The sequence below is a fragment of the Myodes glareolus genome, chromosome 21, assembly GCF_982192425.1.
Source record: "Myodes glareolus chromosome 21, mMyoGla1.1, whole genome shotgun sequence".
Classification (NCBI taxonomy): domain Eukaryota; kingdom Metazoa; phylum Chordata; class Mammalia; order Rodentia; family Cricetidae; genus Myodes; species Myodes glareolus.
This window is the reverse complement of record NC_142046.1, coordinates 10,080,438-10,098,309: the sequence shown is the minus strand read 5'-3', so window position 1 is coordinate 10,098,309 and position 17,872 is coordinate 10,080,438. Positions and strand designations below refer to the sequence as shown.

The 17,872-nt window shown below is 39.3% G+C and overlaps 2 long non-coding RNA genes across 4 annotated transcripts; one reads left to right on the top strand and one right to left on the bottom strand.

Annotated features, from left to right (window-relative positions):
- Window positions 1-717: 717 nt before the first annotated feature.
- Window positions 718-7,374, bottom strand: LOC148118652 (uncharacterized). The gene is made up of 2 exons (XR_015735821.1): window positions 7,221-7,374; window positions 718-3,540 (listed from the first exon to the last, which is right to left on the bottom strand). It is a non-coding gene; the product is annotated as an uncharacterized LOC148118652 (long non-coding RNA).
- Window positions 5,867-17,569, top strand: LOC146890472 (uncharacterized). Of its 3 annotated transcripts, XR_015735819.1 has the most exons (6): window positions 5,867-5,921; window positions 7,475-7,562; window positions 9,946-10,028; window positions 12,892-12,956; window positions 16,284-16,414; window positions 17,350-17,569. It is a non-coding gene; the product is annotated as an uncharacterized LOC146890472 (long non-coding RNA). The 3 variants fall into 3 exon arrangements; XR_015735820.1 differs by lacking the exon at window positions 12,892-12,956; XR_015735818.1 differs by lacking the exon at window positions 16,284-16,414.
- The last annotated feature ends 303 nt before the right edge of the window (window positions 17,570-17,872 follow it).

Below are 17,872 nucleotides of genomic sequence, written 5' to 3'. Positions count from 1 at the left end.
CACACACACAACACACACACACACACACACACACACACATACACACACACACACACCACACCACACCACACCAAATATCTCCCTTTAAAATTCCCAGAATGATTAGAAGTTAGAATTTTCTAAAAGAGGGCTGGAGAGATGGCTTGCTCCCCAGTCATAGGGATGGAAGTTTAGATCCAGCCCAGTGACACTGTGGAGCCCTTCAGCAAAGGAAAAGTGTTGTGTGTATCTAACTTGTTCTATAACCAAAAAGACCTGGGAGTCAGATATCGGAGTGAAAACTTGATAGATCAAAGAAGCAGCAGAGGAGTGACCAGCTGACCTCTCCACACTTCCCAGATCATAAAGGGTTCAACAAAAAGCCCACGACTCTTCAAGTCCCGCCCTACTCCTTCCTGTGCACTTTATCCATATCCTTGGTCCTCCATATTCTCCATGACTAATTCTTTCCACACCTTAAATCATTTACTTATTCCTTTACAACTTGCGTTTATACATCTTAAGTCATTTCCTGTGTTCCTTTAGTGGTAAGTTGCATCTGAAGCCTGATTATCCTTTACCATAAATCCTGTGAACAAGGCAAATCAGCCTGTGTTGTTAACAAGAAACTTATCTAATGAACTACCAAAGTTGTTGTAACCTTGTGGGGAAAGAGCTGTTAAACTGGCGAAGGTATCACTAACCTAGGTGTCAGATACAATCAGATCTGTACGGCAATTTCTTTTATCATTTTATTAAAAATAAAACCTGGGAATAAGTATTAGGAAATAAACCTGAGAGATCCACAGAGCAACTGGGAAAGGATCCTGCCTCTCTCCACTTTCCAGATAGAAAGGACCACACAACCTCTGCACCCCCCCATGTGTCCTTCTGTCCTCTGAGGCCACCAGGAAACTCTATGGTCCACCCTGACCAACTGAATGTGGACTCCACTCTCCGAATCAAGGTCAGACACCATTGGTGATCAACACAAACAGATCTCCTTCAACATTCCCCCCTTTTTGTCTAAATAAAAAGGAAAGGTTTTAACTCTATAATAGTAAAACTATATGCAATAAGAACAATTATCAGCCTAGGAGATGGTGGTGCACGCCTTTGATCCCAGCACTCAGAAGACAGAGGCAGGTGGATCTCTGTGAGTTCAAGGCCAGCCTGGTCTACAGAGCGAGTTCCAGGACAGGCTCCAAAGCTACACAAAGAAATCCTGCTTTGGAAGAAAAATAAAAGAACAATTGTCAGGTATTATCTAAATAGAATGGAAAGATATTAACTTTAACAAATAAAACTATAGACAATAATAACAATTATCAATAAGAATTACATTCACAATACTCTATTATCTATCCTCTCTTGGTAAGTCCAAAATTTTGAACCTAGTTTACTTTCCACTGTGACTAAGTAAAACTATAGTGATAGCCATCTGGTCTTCAACCCCATCAAAGGCCCGAGAAGGAGATGATAGTACCTGAGTAAATAGGAAGTGTAGAACAAGCAACTTCCAATCTATGAGAAATGAAAGAGATATCTGGACAGTCACCCAAGATTCCTCTGCAACATTAGGACATCCATCTTTGGCCTACAGGCTTAGAATATCTGACAGACTTTTCTGTGAAGTAGGAACTTTGAAGGCCCGGCCCACTTTGTATTGGCAAAATTTGTAAGTTGCCTTCTTTTGTGTCTTGCTTGTCCATTTTGGGCAGCATACTGTCAGCAGTTGAGGTGAGAGTAGTTTCTTGGCCCCATGGCAAACTTTGACGTAGTGAAAGCCAAGTCCATATGGAGTTTTCAATGCCCATCATCCTTTTTGGTGCTGCCAGGAGCAGACACAGACATATATCACTGTCATGAAAAGCCCTAGTTATTAAAACATTAAAATGGCATATTCTGTTGGTGTCTGAAGTGTTTAACAATCATCTATTATTTAAAATATGCTCCTGATTGACCTTACAGAATTATAAATTTGATTGTTATGGATGACTAACAACCAACCTGTATTTCTTTACTATCCTAAATAGACTTCAAGTTCTAGAACTTTACATTACACATTACAATTTTAAATGAGCTGCATAGTTACAATACCTTAAACAAGAAATAGAAACATAAAATACAGTATAACAAAAATAATCTTAAATTTTTATCAACATAACAAAAATACCTTAAACAAGAGTAGAAACATATATACCGTATAACAAAAATAATCTTAAATTTGTATCATTATGCAAAATATCTGAAACAAGAGTAGAAATATATGGAGAGTATGTTCTAACAAAAAACCTTAAATTTGGATCAATATACAAAAATCCATACCAATGTAAAATGTTTGCGATTATCAGTTGCTTTTTAACTTAAAGTAGATTCAATAATCTGTCCTTTTATCCTATCATTTCTATATCCCCCTTTTTTCTTGTATCTAACCTTGCTTAGTTTCTTCCCTGACCATGACCAATAACTTGTAACTGACCCCCTTAAACAATGATAAGCATCATTAATCCACCTACTGATCAAAAAGCATCCACCCCATCTCTTGGGAATGTGGGAATTGTGTTCTTAAAATGACTTCCTGTTGTCTGTGGGAGACAGAATCTTTAGGGAACTCTAAGAAAATGAGGATGATGGTGAAGTTCTAGAGGAGCTAGCTGTTGTCCAGTCTTGGTGTGCTGGGATGAGGCAAGGCTTTTCAGGGGTCCTGGCTGGAGTGGTCTGAGACTGCACCATCTTAACTAGCTGTCTAGCCCTGAGCAGTTTGTAGTCCACAACTGATCTTTGCATGATGTTTATCAGTTTAGTGGTATTATCACAATCCAGGTGGAATCATCATTGTGGGGTCCATCCTCTTTTTGGAGACTTCAAAGTTCGCTGTTAGAAATGTTCATGGTTCATTGCAGAAAACGTAAGCATTTAAAATGCATATGCAGTAGATCTTGGAGAAAGTAAAGGACTGTAGCCTATTAAATACGCCAAGGATAAACAGACTTAATCCATAATTACTTGCTTCGGCCTCAAGCCCGAAATTGCATATAGAAAGCTAGATGAAGCCTAAATCTAGAATTAGTTAGTACTCTATATGACCATGAAATCACAGCAGAAAGTTTAAATATATATACATATATTAGTCTTATAAATTTTGAGATAATATTTATACCTTAAGAAAAGTTTTAAAGCATCAAAGTAAATCTGAGAAATTATGAGATTAGTGGCAGGAGACTAGTCCTTTAATTTAGGTTTTCTCGTGTCCCATAGCAGGTGGCTCTTCTGACATGAGACGGGGACTTTGGATTTCCTTTCAGCAAGCATGGCTTGGGTGTAAGGAAGAAGAGAGGCACTCTCTGAGTTGGGACCACATAAAGGCCATCTGCCTAGCATGTCTATAGAGAATGGTAGAAACAAATATTTTGATAGATTTATGAAATTTTATCTTGTTGGAATCCCATTCGGCCAATTACTCCTTTTTGGGGGACATTTTCTGTGGATGATTCTCTCTTCTTCTTCAGAGGCTTCATTTGTCCAGTGGTCTTCAGATTCCTTAGACGCTTTGATTCTCTTAGAAAGACAAAAATAAAATAAAATCATGCATTAACCCTAACTTTTGGGAGTTTTCTTTCTTTCTTCTTTTTTTTAATTTTTTGACAGGTTACATCGGATCAAATGAAAGAAATTTGTTAGTCTTTTAAGTTAATTCAGATTGAATGGTCATGTAGTAGATGAACAATTGCCTCTCCTAACCAAGAGGTCTCTTCTGTTTAAATCAAATCTTTAACAATCTTGATGGTATTCATAGCTTTTCTTTTCTTGTGGAAACAAAAGCAAAATCTCTTCACCAACATAACACATATCCTGATTTCCATTCTGATGTCAACACATCTTTAAAGTATACAGGCTGATTTAATTCAACAATTTTTTCCTACTATCCAATGTCTCTCCACAACTGTCATTCCTTTCTCATTAGCATTTAAAAAATTTAAATTTAATAAAGCATGTGCAATCTGTCTCTGGGGGTCTTTATTACCCATTTCTATTTATTAGGCATATCTTTATGGTGTGATTAGATATTTCTATAATTGTTTGTTCTATAGGCATACCTGTGATATTCTTTATATTGCAATATATTAAAGAAGTATTTCATTTTATTAGAGACTTATGCTGGAGCATTGTCAGTCTTAATTTGTACAGGTATGCCCCATGATGTCCACAGGTTCTAATAAATATGTAATTACAGAATCAGTCTTCTCAGAACGTAAAGCGATTGCCCATTGAAATCCTGAATATGTAACCATGGTATGGTGCATATACTTTTATTTTCAAAACTCCACAAAATGAAACACATCCATTTGCCGAATTTCGTTTCTTTGAATACCTTTAGCATTACTACTCGCAGGTAGTGGAGTTTGGTTGTGCAAAGAACAAGTAAGACATTTCCTCATAGTTTCCAGACTTGCTGCCAAGTGATAAAATATTATTTCTTCAAATCTTTGCTATGTTTCTTGTGAAATTCTGAGTATATTTTCCACCAATAGCATATCAATTTCATCATTACTTTGTACTAGAGAGCCTGGTAGGCCTATAAGGGATCTGATATGTATTATAAATGAGATGATTTCTATTTCTGATTATTTCTTGTAATTAAATAAATAATGAAGTTAATTCTGAATCATCTGGAATAAGTTCAGTGCTTTCAATATGTAAAACAACTCTTTCTGCATATTGAGAGTCAGTAACTATATTAAGAGGTTCTGGAAAATCTAATAATACCATGAGTGTAACATATAGTTCTGACTTTTGAACAGAATCATAAGGCATTTAGTCATTTTACTTTAATTTCCTGACTTATAACCTGCCTTTCCAGATTTTTTTACATCAGTATAGAATGTAAGGGCTTCAGAAATTGGTGTTTTCCACACAATGTGCAGAAGGATCCAATTGGTTTTGAAATCTCTTGCTTTTGGGATATTTGCTGCTAATCTAAAAATTACTCTGATCTCTTTATAAATGTTCATTTTCTGTCCATAATGAAGCAATTTAAGCATTAGTAAATGGTACCAAAATTTCTTCTGGTTCTATTCCTGTTAATTGACAAAGTTTCATTTTTCCTTTCAGAATCAACTCAGAAACATTTTCTATATAGTTCTTTAACTTTTTACTCTGTTCATGTGGCAGAAATATTCATTATAAAATATTATCTTATCTCTGCGTAAGAATTCATGTAGGAGATGGAATAGAAAGTAAAATAACCAGAATACAATAAAGTCCTGAATCCAGATGATTCACATGTGCACCCTGTAATTTCTTTTCTACAAAGTCAATTCTCTCTCAACCTCAGCCGATAACTTTATATCTCTAGCCCTACTTTATTGTTCTATAAACAATACCCTACTTTTTCTCTCTACTATGCTTTACATATAACTGGGGACCAGTTGTAATATAAATGATTTCAATGTTTCTAATATCAATACCAAGTAGATTACTTTTACAATATAAAATCTGGCTGTCAGCAAGCTACATCCTGTACATAATGCATGGAGGTACAGCTTTAATGCCTCATCAATTCAGCATTTTAAATCCTATCCTTTGTAAACTTTATTTTCAGTACAGGACAGGAATTATCATAAAAAATCCATCCTAATCTGAAACATGTTGGAGCCCTGTTGTTGCTTCCTTTGTAGGCCCACTCCATCTGATCACCTTTAATCAAGATGGCAGAGAAGTTACATGACCTCCCTCTTCCCCAACCTTAGTCTGATGGAGGAGGGTTAACTGTCTGTGTTACTTTTCATTAGTTAATAAAGAGACTGCCTTGACCTTTTTGATAGACCAGCCCTTAGGTGGGTGGAGTAGACAGAACAGAATTGTGGGAGAAAGAAAGCAGAGGCAGGCAGACACCATGACTCTCCTCTCCGAGACAGTCGCAGGTTAGAATCCTCCTGGTAAGCCATCACCTCGTGGTACTACACAGATTATTAGAGATGTGGTAGATCAATATGTAAGAGTTAGCCAATAAAAGGCTACAGATAATGGGCCAGGCAGTGTTTAAAAGAATACAGTTTCCATGTAATTATTTCGGATAAAGCTAGCCGGGAGCCAGGCAGCAGGGACACAGCCCGCCGCTCCTTTTACATTAGTCAAAATGTCATCTCCCCACATGGCTGTACTTAGACAAACCATGTGTTGTTTCCCAGAACAGCTCCAATTCAGAGTTACAAGTTTTACGTTAACTTTATGTTACAGATTTTTAATCATACCCAATTCCCTTAGCTGTTTTTATAAAGTAGAGTATCATAAAACAACATTAATATTTTTTATACCCAAATGACATATAGATCTGCCTGCCTCAGTGGACAGGGGAGTGGGCATGTCTTGTCTTTTTTAAAGAGACAGAACAGATCATTATATTCCCATCTCTTTTTTATAATAAAAAGGCGAGAGGTTAGGCACTACAGGTTAAAGGAATTGGGGTGGCAGATTCTCAAGACTGCTTCCTGCTTATTTATGGGCATCATCTTTCAGGGGGGGGGAACCTGAGAAAGCAGGGTGCTGGTCACATACTGGTGTAGCTGGTCTGTTTGCTCCTGTCTGGTGCTTGTGGTATGGAAATGTCTGGTGTCTTTTACACCTGTTTAATTTATTGGCAGAACAGAGGACAAAGTTAAGTTAAAGAAAAAAAATTTAGGATCGGGGAATTGAGAGGGGTGTATCTGACCTGTTTAAAGTGGATCCTTCAATTCGGCTCCCTGGAACTCACAAGAATTCTTTGGATTTGTGAAAACAGAAGTTTTAGACATATACATTGTATAAACAGTAACATATTTATGTCAGAATGACTATGACATGTTTTTGCACATTGAAAAGTATCTTTAAGACTATGGAAGGCAGCGTGAGAGGGAAATTTGGTAGTGTGCACTCGTCCTCACACCTTTATAACTTGCAGGTACACACCTTAATAACTGTATTTGTAATTTACTGAAACTTGTTTTGTGAGGTTGTCCTTTTAAACTGATAAAACCTCTCAGCTGTCAAACTGCATCAGAGACCTTTGAGAAGGATAAAATTTTACTTGAGTTATTGATTAAAAAATGACAGAGAATTTACTTGCTTGGCACCTAGAGTTACTCCTCAGTGTCCTCCGTGGTCACTGAAGGTCGTATTTGCCTTTTGCTGTTTAGAGCAGGGCCTGCCAGGCTCCAGAAGATCCTGTGGGCTAAGAAATCTGTAGAAGACAAGCCTACCTCGACCTGATCAGCTAGGCTGTCAATTCCAGTGATTCTGTTCATGTCTGGAGATCTTCAGTTTAGATGAAAGGCAGTTTTTCCCAGTGGTCAGCAGTTGGCAGTTGAAGCAAAGTGCAGATGGACGCTGTTTTGTGCCCATTTGTCTTCTATTTTCTTTGGAGGAAGTAGAGTGCAGGTGCTAGGAGCCAAACTGTCTCTTTTAGTTATGAAAAGTTTTTAATAATTAAATATTTAAATGCCATATTCCCCAGATCACTGAGCCGTTGAGGGCTGTACAGCTGCAGTACAGAATCTGCCTGGAGAGCTGGGTGTAAGTTTGACTGTACTGGCTCTTAACAGGTAAGATTTACACTCATAAAAAGACAGAAAGAAGGAAAAACTGCTTGCAATAGAAGGTTAACAGCAGAACTGACAATAGTAGAGAACATCTTAATATATTTTGAATGAGGGTTGGATTAAATATAAAGTATTTTTGTAAGAGACTTAAAAGTACTTACCAGTTTAAAACATAAGACTTAGGTTTTTGTAGTCCAAAACGAGATGCAATGAATAGTGTATCGACAGGTTTATTTGAACAAATAACTCCTGAGTGAGTTCTTCAGTCCCAGAAATCAAGGCTGGAGAAGCTGCCCACCTGAACTAAAGCAAGGAGATTATATAGGTTATAGGTGAGGGGTGATGATGTGTCTGCCACAAGTTAGGTTTATGCCCAAGTATGGCCAAAAGCTGAGTGTTTAAGCGGGGATGGAGGCAGCTGGCCATTCCAGGGAAGGAAGCTGCAGTAGCCACCAAGAATGTAGAACTGGGCTTTTGGTGCCTTCCCTTTGTTTGGAGACTCTGAGTGCCCGGGGTTGGAGAAAGACAGGAATGCAGCTTCCCAGACAGCATGGATGAACTGGAGCTACAGCATTGGTCTAGCTTTGTCTTTGCTCACTTTTCAGCTTTAGCTATTTGGATAAACTAAGTAATACAAGAACCTGAAATATTCTAGGTCTGATCTCCCAAGAAAGTCCTTTTACAAGGTCAGGCATTCAGGCAAGTCCCCCATTCTCTCAGGGACCGGAAGAAATTTCCTGCTTGCTAAAACAGGGAGACAAATTCTTATCTTTGGCAGGAAGAACTTTCTACCCTTCTATTAACATATGACTGGTGCCTATTGTCAAGGTCCTTAATCCATTATCTCAAGCCACACCCCAGCTCCCTAGCGAGCCTCCTTTCTCCCACCTAATCCTACCCACAACTGTAGAGTTTAAAAGTGTATTCTTTGTCAAGAGATGTGCTGGTGGCCTTCACGATTCACCCTCAGATTGTGTCTGTCTCCTCCTCTCCCCTCTCCAACTCCACAAAAAAAGAAAAGGGTATTTGTAGCTAAAAAGCATAATATATGTTTTTTATTGCTTTTTCTTATATGTTGTTGGCATTTGATTAGTATTTCAGGTCACCAAATTAAATACTGATTGATTGTGATGACGGCAACATTAGGACGCGGAGATGGGCTGAAGATGTGCTATGAATCTATAACTGAATGAGTCCTAGGGAAATTTAATCAGTCTTTTTCCTGTACTCATTAGAAATGCTTTAGTAAGAACAGGGAAGTTCTTAATGATCTTCTATTTTAAATTACTGATCCAGGCTGTTCTTGCTGCCTTTGATGACATCAGCCAACCAAACACTTGCAGAAACAGAGAAGACAAGCCTTGTGTTTGTGCCATTCTGTTGGGTCCAGGGGTTGTGGTGCAATGGTGGGGGCAGAGAACAGACCACCAAAGTCTATGAAACCAGAAGCAAGCTTTATTATGGAAAAAGAAAGAAAAAAAGTCACAATGGGCACACAAAGCTTATCAGCTACAGCTGTGACCACAGCCAGAGAACGGGTTTCTGTAGCTGTGGCAATGAGGGTTGGAGCTGGGCCTCCTCTTATAGTAAAATCAAGCACCAGGTGTGGGCCAAAGAGCTTTCACATCCCTCCCTGAGGTCAGGCTTACAGTCACATTGCATTTTAAGTCTTACAACTTTTGGTTGAAAGACATTAGACTGTTAACTTAGCGTGTTTGCGAAAGCCTGTGGCTGACACAGGTGCTTTCCACTGTTCCTGAAAGAATGCAAGGCAGACAGTAGAGTCACATAGGGGAGAGTTAAAAATTAAGGAAAACAAGCAGAGGGTCCCATAGAGACAACAGTTAGGAACTAACCTTTGTCTGCAGGACCTGCCTGGCTGGGAAGCTGGGAGGCGGGAGACAGTTGTTAAAAGTTTACCTCTGTCCACATGGCTGCCAGGATGCCTGCTCCTAAGGCAGAAAGTGTTTGTTAAAGGTTAACAGTGGTTGTTAAATTTTATTTATTTATTTTTCTCCCAAAATGTGTTTGGGCTTACAACTTTATATTTCTTTTTTTTTAAAATATTTATTTATTATGTATACAATATTCTGTCTGCGTGTATGCCTGCAGGCCAGAAGAGGGCACCAGACCTCATTACAGATGGTTGTGAGCCACCATGTGGTTGCTGGGAATTGAACTCAGGACCTTTGGAAAAGCAGGCAATGCTCTTAACCACTGAGCCATCTCTCCAGCCCACAACTTTATATTTCTATGTTCCTGGAGTGGTCACTTTATTTCTACATTCTATTTCAGTCCAGGTTGGCAAATCTGGTATGTTCCTTTGAGTGAGTATATTATAATTTACTACATCACAGTAAGACTTTTTGTCTTTTCTTTTTTTCAGGAAATTGCTCCAGGATGTGAGTCATCGTAGGGGATTTTGTTCATTTGGGGTGCAGCAACAGATCCACTACATCACAGTATGTGGTAAGATATCAGGAGTTCAGCTTTAGGGGCTTATTGGGGCGGGGGGGATTTCATTATTGCTACTTAATAGATTTGTCCAAGGAGCAATATAATAATTTGCTTTTTAAGTTCCTTTAGACAATATTTATTGAAGATCTACTATCTGCTGGATAGCGTAGTAGGTGTTTATTGTGTATCAATAAACAAAATGACAACTCTTCCTGTCCTTATTGATCTAGTATTCTCTTTTGCACGTATTCGTTGTTAGAATTTCTAAAACAATGTCCTACGGACTGGGTGACTTAAGCTCCAGAAATTTGCTTTTCTTGTTTCAGAGCAGTGGTTCTCAACCTTCCTAAGGCTGAGATCCTTTGATACAGTTCCTCATGTGTGGTGACTGCTGTCATTACCATCACCCGGTGCTAGCCATCCCAAGTGTAAAGGGACTGTCCTGTCCCTTTAAGAGACAAGCCCTGCCCACTACCCCCTTCTGCCAAGGCAAGCGGATCTTCCTTCCCTTCCTTTTGCTTCCAGCCTGTGCTCTCTCTTTGCCCTGTCTCTCTTCGGAAGAGGTGGCTCAGGCCTTTTCTCCTCCTCCCCTCTTTCTTCCTTCTCTTTCTTTTTCTCTTTCTCTCCCCCTCTCCCTTTACTGAATAAACTATATCCAAACTTACTCTGCATGATATACCTATCTGTCTCTGTTTCTCACCTGCCACGGCTCCTCATGGCTCCTCGTAGGACCCGTCTGCCCCTCGTGGCCCGCTGTACCCTTTGGGGAACTGCGGTATTTTATCTAAACCGTTACATTGGTGCTGCGTGGCTCGGCCAGGCTTTATCTACATTCCCTCCCACCCACGGGTAGGCCAGCTGAGGACATGTGGAATTTCTTTCTTTAAAGACTTAAAGTTCTTGTCAAATAGGTCTTTCACTTCTTTGGTTAGTGTTACCCCAAGATACTTTATGCTATTTGTGTCTATTGTGACAGGTGATGTTCCTCTGATTTCCCTCTCGGCTTCTTTATCTTTTGTGTATAGGAGGGCTACTGATTTTTTCTGAGTTGATCTTGTATCCTGCCACATCACTGAAGGGATTTATCAGCTGTAGGAGTTCTCTGGTAGAGTTTTTGGGGTCACTTATGTACACTATCATGTCATCTGCAAATAACACAAGTTTGACTTCTTCCTTTCCAATTTGAATCCCCTTAATCTGCTTATGTTGTCTTATTGCTATTGCTAAAACTTCAAGAACTATGTTGAAGAGATATGGAGAGAGTGGATAGCCTTGTCTTGTTCCTGATTTTAGTGGGATCAATTTGAGTATCTCTCCATTTAATTTGATGTTGGCTATCAGCTTGCTGTATATTGCTTTTATTATATTTAGATATGTTCCTTATTTTTCTGATCTCTCCAAGACCTTTATCATGAAGGGAGGGGTGTTGGATTTTTGTCAAACACTTTTTCAACATCTAATGTAATGATCACATTTTTTTTTCAGTTTATTTATATGATGGATTACATTGATAGATTTTCATATGTTGAACCTGCCCTGCATCTCTGGGATGAAGCCAACTTGATCATGGTGAATGATTTTTTTGATGTGTTCTTGGATTCAGTTTGCCAGTATTTTATTTTTGCATCCATGTTAATGAATGAGATTGGTCTGTAATTCTCTTTCTTGGTTGAGTCTTTCTGTGGTTTTGGTATCAGGGTAGCCCTAGCATCATAAAAAGAGTTTGACAATGTCCCTTCTGTTTCTATTATGTGGAACACTTTGAGGAGTATAGGTATTAGCTCTTCTTGGAAGTTTCGGTAGAATTCTGCACTAAAACCATCCGGCCCTGGGCTTCTTTTGCTTGGGAGGTTTTTGATGGCAGCTTCTATTTCCTTGCAATTAATAGGTCTATTTAAATTGCTCACCTGGTCTTGTTTTAATTTTGGTATATTTTATCTATCTAAAAAATTGTTCATTTCTTTTACATTTTCCAATTTTGTACAATTTTTTTGTAGTATGACCTAATGATTCTCTGAATTTCCTCAGTGTTTAGTGTTATTTTCTCCTTTTCATTTCTGATTTTGTTAATTTGGATGTTCTCTCTCTGCCTTTTGATTAGTTTGGATAAAGGTTTGTCTATCTTGTTGATTTTCTCAAAGAACCAGCTCTTTGTTTCATTGCTTCTTTGTATTATTTTCTCTATTTCTATTTTGTTGATTTCAGCCCTCAATTTGATTATTTCCTGTCGTCTACTCCTCCTGGATGCATCTGCTTCTTTTTGTTCTAGAGCTTTCAGGTGTGCTATCAAGTAACTAATGTGAACTTTCTCCGTTTTCTTTATGTGGGCATTTAGTGCTATGAACTTTCCTCTTAGCTCTCCTTTCATGGTGTCCCATAGGTTTGGATAACTTGTGGCTTCATTTTCATTGATTTTAAGAAAGTCTTTAATTTCTTTCTTTATTCCTTCCTTGACCCAAGGGTGGTTCAATAGTTCACTGTTCCATTTCCATGAGTTTGTAGGCTTCCTGAGAGTAATATTGTTGTTAAATTCTAACTTTAATCCATGGTGATCCATTAAGACACAGGGGGTTACTCCATTTATTTTTATATCTGTGGAGGTTTGCTTTGTTAATGAGTATGTGATCAGTTTTAGAGAAGGTTCCATGAGGTGCTGTGAAGAAGGTGTATTCTTTTGGGTTTGGGTAGAATGTTCTATAGATGTCTGTTAAGTCCATTTGATTCATAACATCTGTTAGTTCTCTTATTTCTCTGTTAACTTTCTATCTGATTGACCTGTCCATTCGTGAGAGTGAAGTGTTGAAGTTTCCCACTATTACTGTGTGGGATTTAATGTGCAATTTAAGTTTTAGTAACGTTTCTTTTTCATATGTAGGTGCTCTTGTATTAAGGGCATAGATGTCCTGGATTGAGACTGCATCTTGATGAATTGTTCCTGTTGTGAGTATAAAGTGTCCATCTCCATCTCTTCTGACTGATTTTAGTTTGAAATCAATTTTGTTAGATATTAGGATAGCTATACCCACTTGTTTCTTAGGTCCATTTGATTGGAAAACTTTTTCCCAACCCTTTACTCTAGGTAGTGTCTGTTTTTGAGGTTGAGCTATGATTCTTGTATATAGCAGAAGGCTGGATCCTGCTTTCATTTCCATTCTGTTAGCCTGTGTCTTTTTATAGGTGAATTGAGTCCGTTGATAGTAAGCGATATTAATGACCAGTGGTTGCTAATTCTGGGTATTTCTCGGTAGTAGTATTTGTGCATATACCTTCTTTGGGTTATTCTGGTGGGAGATTATCAGATGCCTATGTTTTTGTGGGTATAGTTAGCTTCCTTGGGTTGGGGTTTTCCTTCTAGTATTTTCTGTAAGGCTGAATTTGTGGATACATATTGTTTAAATCTGTTTTTGTCATGGAATATCTTGCTTTCTCCATTGATGGTAAATGAAAGCTTTGCTGGGTGTAGTACTCTGGGCTTGCATCTGTGGTCTCTTGGTGTCTGCAGCACATTATACAGGACCCTCTGGATTTCATGGTTTCCATTGAAAGTCGAGTGTAATTCTGATGGTTTTAACTTTATATGTTACTTGACCTTTTCCTTTGCAGCTCTTAATTTTCTTTCTTTATTCTGTATGTTTGTGTTTTGATTATTATATGATGAGGGGATTTTTTTTTGATACAGTTTATTTGGTGTTCTGTAAGCTTCTTTACCTTCATAGGGATATTCTTCTTTAGGTGGGAAAGTTTTCTTCTATGAGTTTGTCGAATATATTTTTTGTGCCTTTGAGCTGGAGTTCTTCTCCCTCTTCTACCCCTATTATTTTTAGGTTTGATCTTTTCATGGTGTCCTAGACTTCCTGGATGTTTTGTGTTAAGAATTTGTTGGATTTAATGTTTTCTTTGACCAATGAGCCTATTCCCTCTCTAATGTCTTCAACATCTGAGATTCTTTCTTCTATCTCTTGTATACTGATGGTTATACTTGTCTCTATAGTTCCCGTTCATTTGCCCAGATTTTCCATATCCAGAATTACCTCGGTTTGTGTTTTCTTTATTACCTTTATTTCAGTCTTCAAGTCTTGAACTGTTTCCTTCACCTGTTTGGTTTTTTTCTTGGGCTTCTTTGAGGGATTTATTAATTTCTTCCAATTTTTTGTTTGTCTTCTCCATTTCTTTAAGGGAGTTTTTCATTTCCTCTTTAAAGGTCTCCATCATTTTCATAAACTTACGTTTAAAGTTGTTTTCTTCTACTTCTTCTGGGTTAGGATGATGAAGTCTTCCTGTTGTGTGACCACTGTGTTCTGGTGTTACCATGTTGCTTTTTAGGTTGTTGGATGAATTCTTGCATTGGTGCCCGCCCATCTCTTCCTTCAAATGAGGCCAGCAGTGTCTTTGCATCTTGGTCCAATCCCTGCTGTAGCTGTCTATTTGGGAGTTTTTCTTGGTCTGTTCTGTACTGTCAGTGTCTGTCTCAGAAAGCCTCTGAGGTCTCTATAAGTCTGCTCTCTTGGTCTTCTCTCCTGGTTTGATCTCTTGGTGCTCTCTCTTAATCCCCTCAGTGTTGTAGCAAGCTGTGTTTCAGAGTTCCACCGAGTTTGCAGGTGTGGTGTGACTGGTAGTTTGGATGGCAGCTGCATGGGTTTGGGTTTGGGGGGGAATCCTAACCGCAGAAAACTCCATGCTGGCTGGCTACAAAAGGTGAGGGAGTTGGGGGTTCCTTTCTTTTCTTGTGGACTGTTCATAAGTGGTCCCTGCTGTGAGAGACAGTCCAGGATGGCCTCTAGCTTCTGGCTTTTGAGTCGCCCAAACCAGGGCCAGTTGGCTTCATTAACACCCCACCTGTAGAGAGAAGATGTTCTTTTACGGGCCTTGTGGTTTCGCTGTTTTCATGTTTTTAGCTATGGAGAATAAACCCTCAAACTATCAGGCACCTGCCTGGAAACACTCTGCTTGAGTCCTGCAAGCTCTGCTTTTCCTTTCGCTGGGCAGCCCCTTCCCCACCCATCTGAAAATGCTCGTTTCCTCTCGCTCCCATTCCTCCTATTCTTTTCCTGCCACTGCTACTGCTGGTCCCGTGGAAACCGACCTTTGCTCCCCACCGGCTTGTGGTGTAGCAGCTGGGTAATAGGGCAGATCACACCTCTAGGTCCTGTGAGGGCCAGCCAGGATAATCTAAGTCTGGGTAGGTCACCCAAAGGAAGTTCTTTACTTCCTCCAAACATTATCACCTGGGACTGAGGCCACCGAATTTCAATGGAGGCTGTGGCCTTAATTGTTTACCCTGAGACAATGCCAGCCTGCAGGAGGAACCACAAGCTGAGATCACCTGACCCCCACCCAAGAACAGACCATTCAAAGGGAATTCTGGCATTCCAACCACTGTAGATAGAAACACACAGTCACCAGGACATCCCTAGACGATGTCAGCCAATCAGGGGTCTTAAAACCTCAGAACACCCTCACCCTCCACCTTTACTACTATAAAACCCTATTCTAATTGAGCTCAGGGCTCTCCGGATATTCCAATACTTTGGACAGGTGGGGAGACTGAGTTTGCAAACTTGTATAAAATAAAGGCTCTTTGTTTTTATATAAGGGACTCGGTCTCCGCAGTTGGCTTTTGTGGGGACTCACGGATTTGGGCATAACAGTTTCTCTTATTATTATATTTAGAATATAAATATTATATATATATATATATAATATATCATATAACTGTGGCTCAAAAAACATGGCTTCTCCATATAACATGTGACTGCCACCATTTTGACTGCCATCTTAACTGAGGGCCAGGTCAGGTGACCCAGTTCTGCCATCTTTACCGAGGTATTCCTTGCCTGGTGCCCCAGTGCTGACTCTGTTACATGTGTGTTTTGCACAGTACATGCCTTTGTTAGGGCCCACCAAAGGCATTTACTTCACTTAATTCCTGTTCACGCTGTGTTTGTGCATACATGTAACCTAAATACACCTATGTTTACTGTTAAATGTTATAATTGTCTGCCCATTATATCCTATTCCAGACTAACAAAGCAATAAGTCTCATGCTTTAAATTGGTATGTACTTTTAAGTCTCTTACAAAAATACTATATATTTTTGTAATATACCCTGTTTTAAAATATATTAAGCTGTTCTCTGTTATTGTCAGTTCTACTGTTAAGCTTCTACTACAAGCAGTTTTTCTTCTTTCTGTCCTTTTACAAGTGTAATTTTTTTATTTTAATTTATTTATTATGTATTTGGTGTTCTGCCTGTATGTATCCCTGCAGGCCAGAAGTGGGCACCAAGTCTCATTCCAGATGGTTGTGAGCCACCATGTGGTTGCCGGGAAATGAACTCTGGACCTTTGGAAGAACAAGCAAAGCTCTTAACCACTGAGCCATCTCTCCAGCCCACAAGTGTAAATTTTTGAAAAGTCTTATTTATTTTTATAGAGCTCTATATTTTTCTCTGCTACCCTCCCTGCCTCTTCCCTCCCCTTTAGCCCTCTCCCAAAGTCTCCATGCCCCCAATTTACTCAGGAGATCTTGTCTTTTTCTACTTCCCATGTAGATTAGATCCATGTATATCTCTCTTAAGGGTCTTCATTGTTGTCTAGGTTCTCTGGGATTGTGGTCTGTAGGCTGGTTTTCTTTGCTTTATGTTTAAAAACCACTTATGAATAAGTACATGTGATAATTGTCTTTCTGTGTCTGGGTTACCTCACTCAACATGATGTTTTCTAGCTCCATTCATTTGCCTGCAAAATTCAAGATGTCTTTTTTTTTTCTACTGTGTAGTACTCCATTGTGTAAATGTATCACATTTTCCTTATCCATTCTTCGGTAGAAGGGGCATTTAAGTTGTTTCCAGGTTCTGGCTATGACAAACAGTCCTTTTGGCACAACTGAACATCCTTTGGATTTATACCTAAAAGTGGTATTACTGGGTCTTGAAGAAGGTTGCTTCCTAATTTTCTGAGAAATCACCACACTGACATCAAAGGGGCTGTACCAGCTTGCATTCCCACTAGCAATGGAGTAGTGTTCCCTTTACCCCACAACCTTTCCAGTATAAGTTGCCAGCAGTGTTTTTGATCCTGGCCATTCTTTCAGGTGTAAGATGGGATCTCAGAGTTGTTTTGATTTGCATTTCTCTGATGACTAAGAATGTCAAGCATTTCCTTAAGTGTCTTTCAGCCATTTTAGATTCCTCTGATGATACTTTTCATTATGCAAAAATATCTGTCACAGTCATTCTTGTGTAAATATGCTGCTGTTTATACTTCTGTTTTCACAAACCCAAAGAGTTCTTGTGAGTTCCAGGGAGCCAAATTGAAGAATCTGTCCTAAACAGGTCTAAGAGACACTGGACATTTCCATACCGCAAACAGCAGACAGAAGCAAAGACACCAGCTACGCCAGGATGTGACCAGCACCCAGCTTTCTCAAGATCCCCCTAAGACAATGCCCACAAATAAGCAGGAAGCAGTGCTGAAGATCTGCCATCCCAATTCCTTTAACCTGTTGTGCCTAATGTCCCGCCTTTTTATTATAAAAAAGAGATGGGAATGTAATGGTCTGTCCTGTCCCTTTAAAAGACATCCCCCCCTTCCGCCAAGGCAAGCAGATCTTCCTTCTGCTTCCAGCCTACACTATCTCTGCCCCTGTCTCTCTTGGGAAGAGGTGGCTGTTGCCATGATTCTCCTCTCCTCTCCTCTCCTCTCCTCTCCTCTCCTCTCCTCTCCTCTCCTCTCCTCTCCTCTCCTCTCCTCTCCTCTCCTTTCCTCTCCTCTCCTCTCTGTTTCTCTCTCTCTCTCTCTCTCTCTCTCTCTCTCTCTCTCACTTCCCCTTCCCTTTCCTCCCATAAACACAGAATA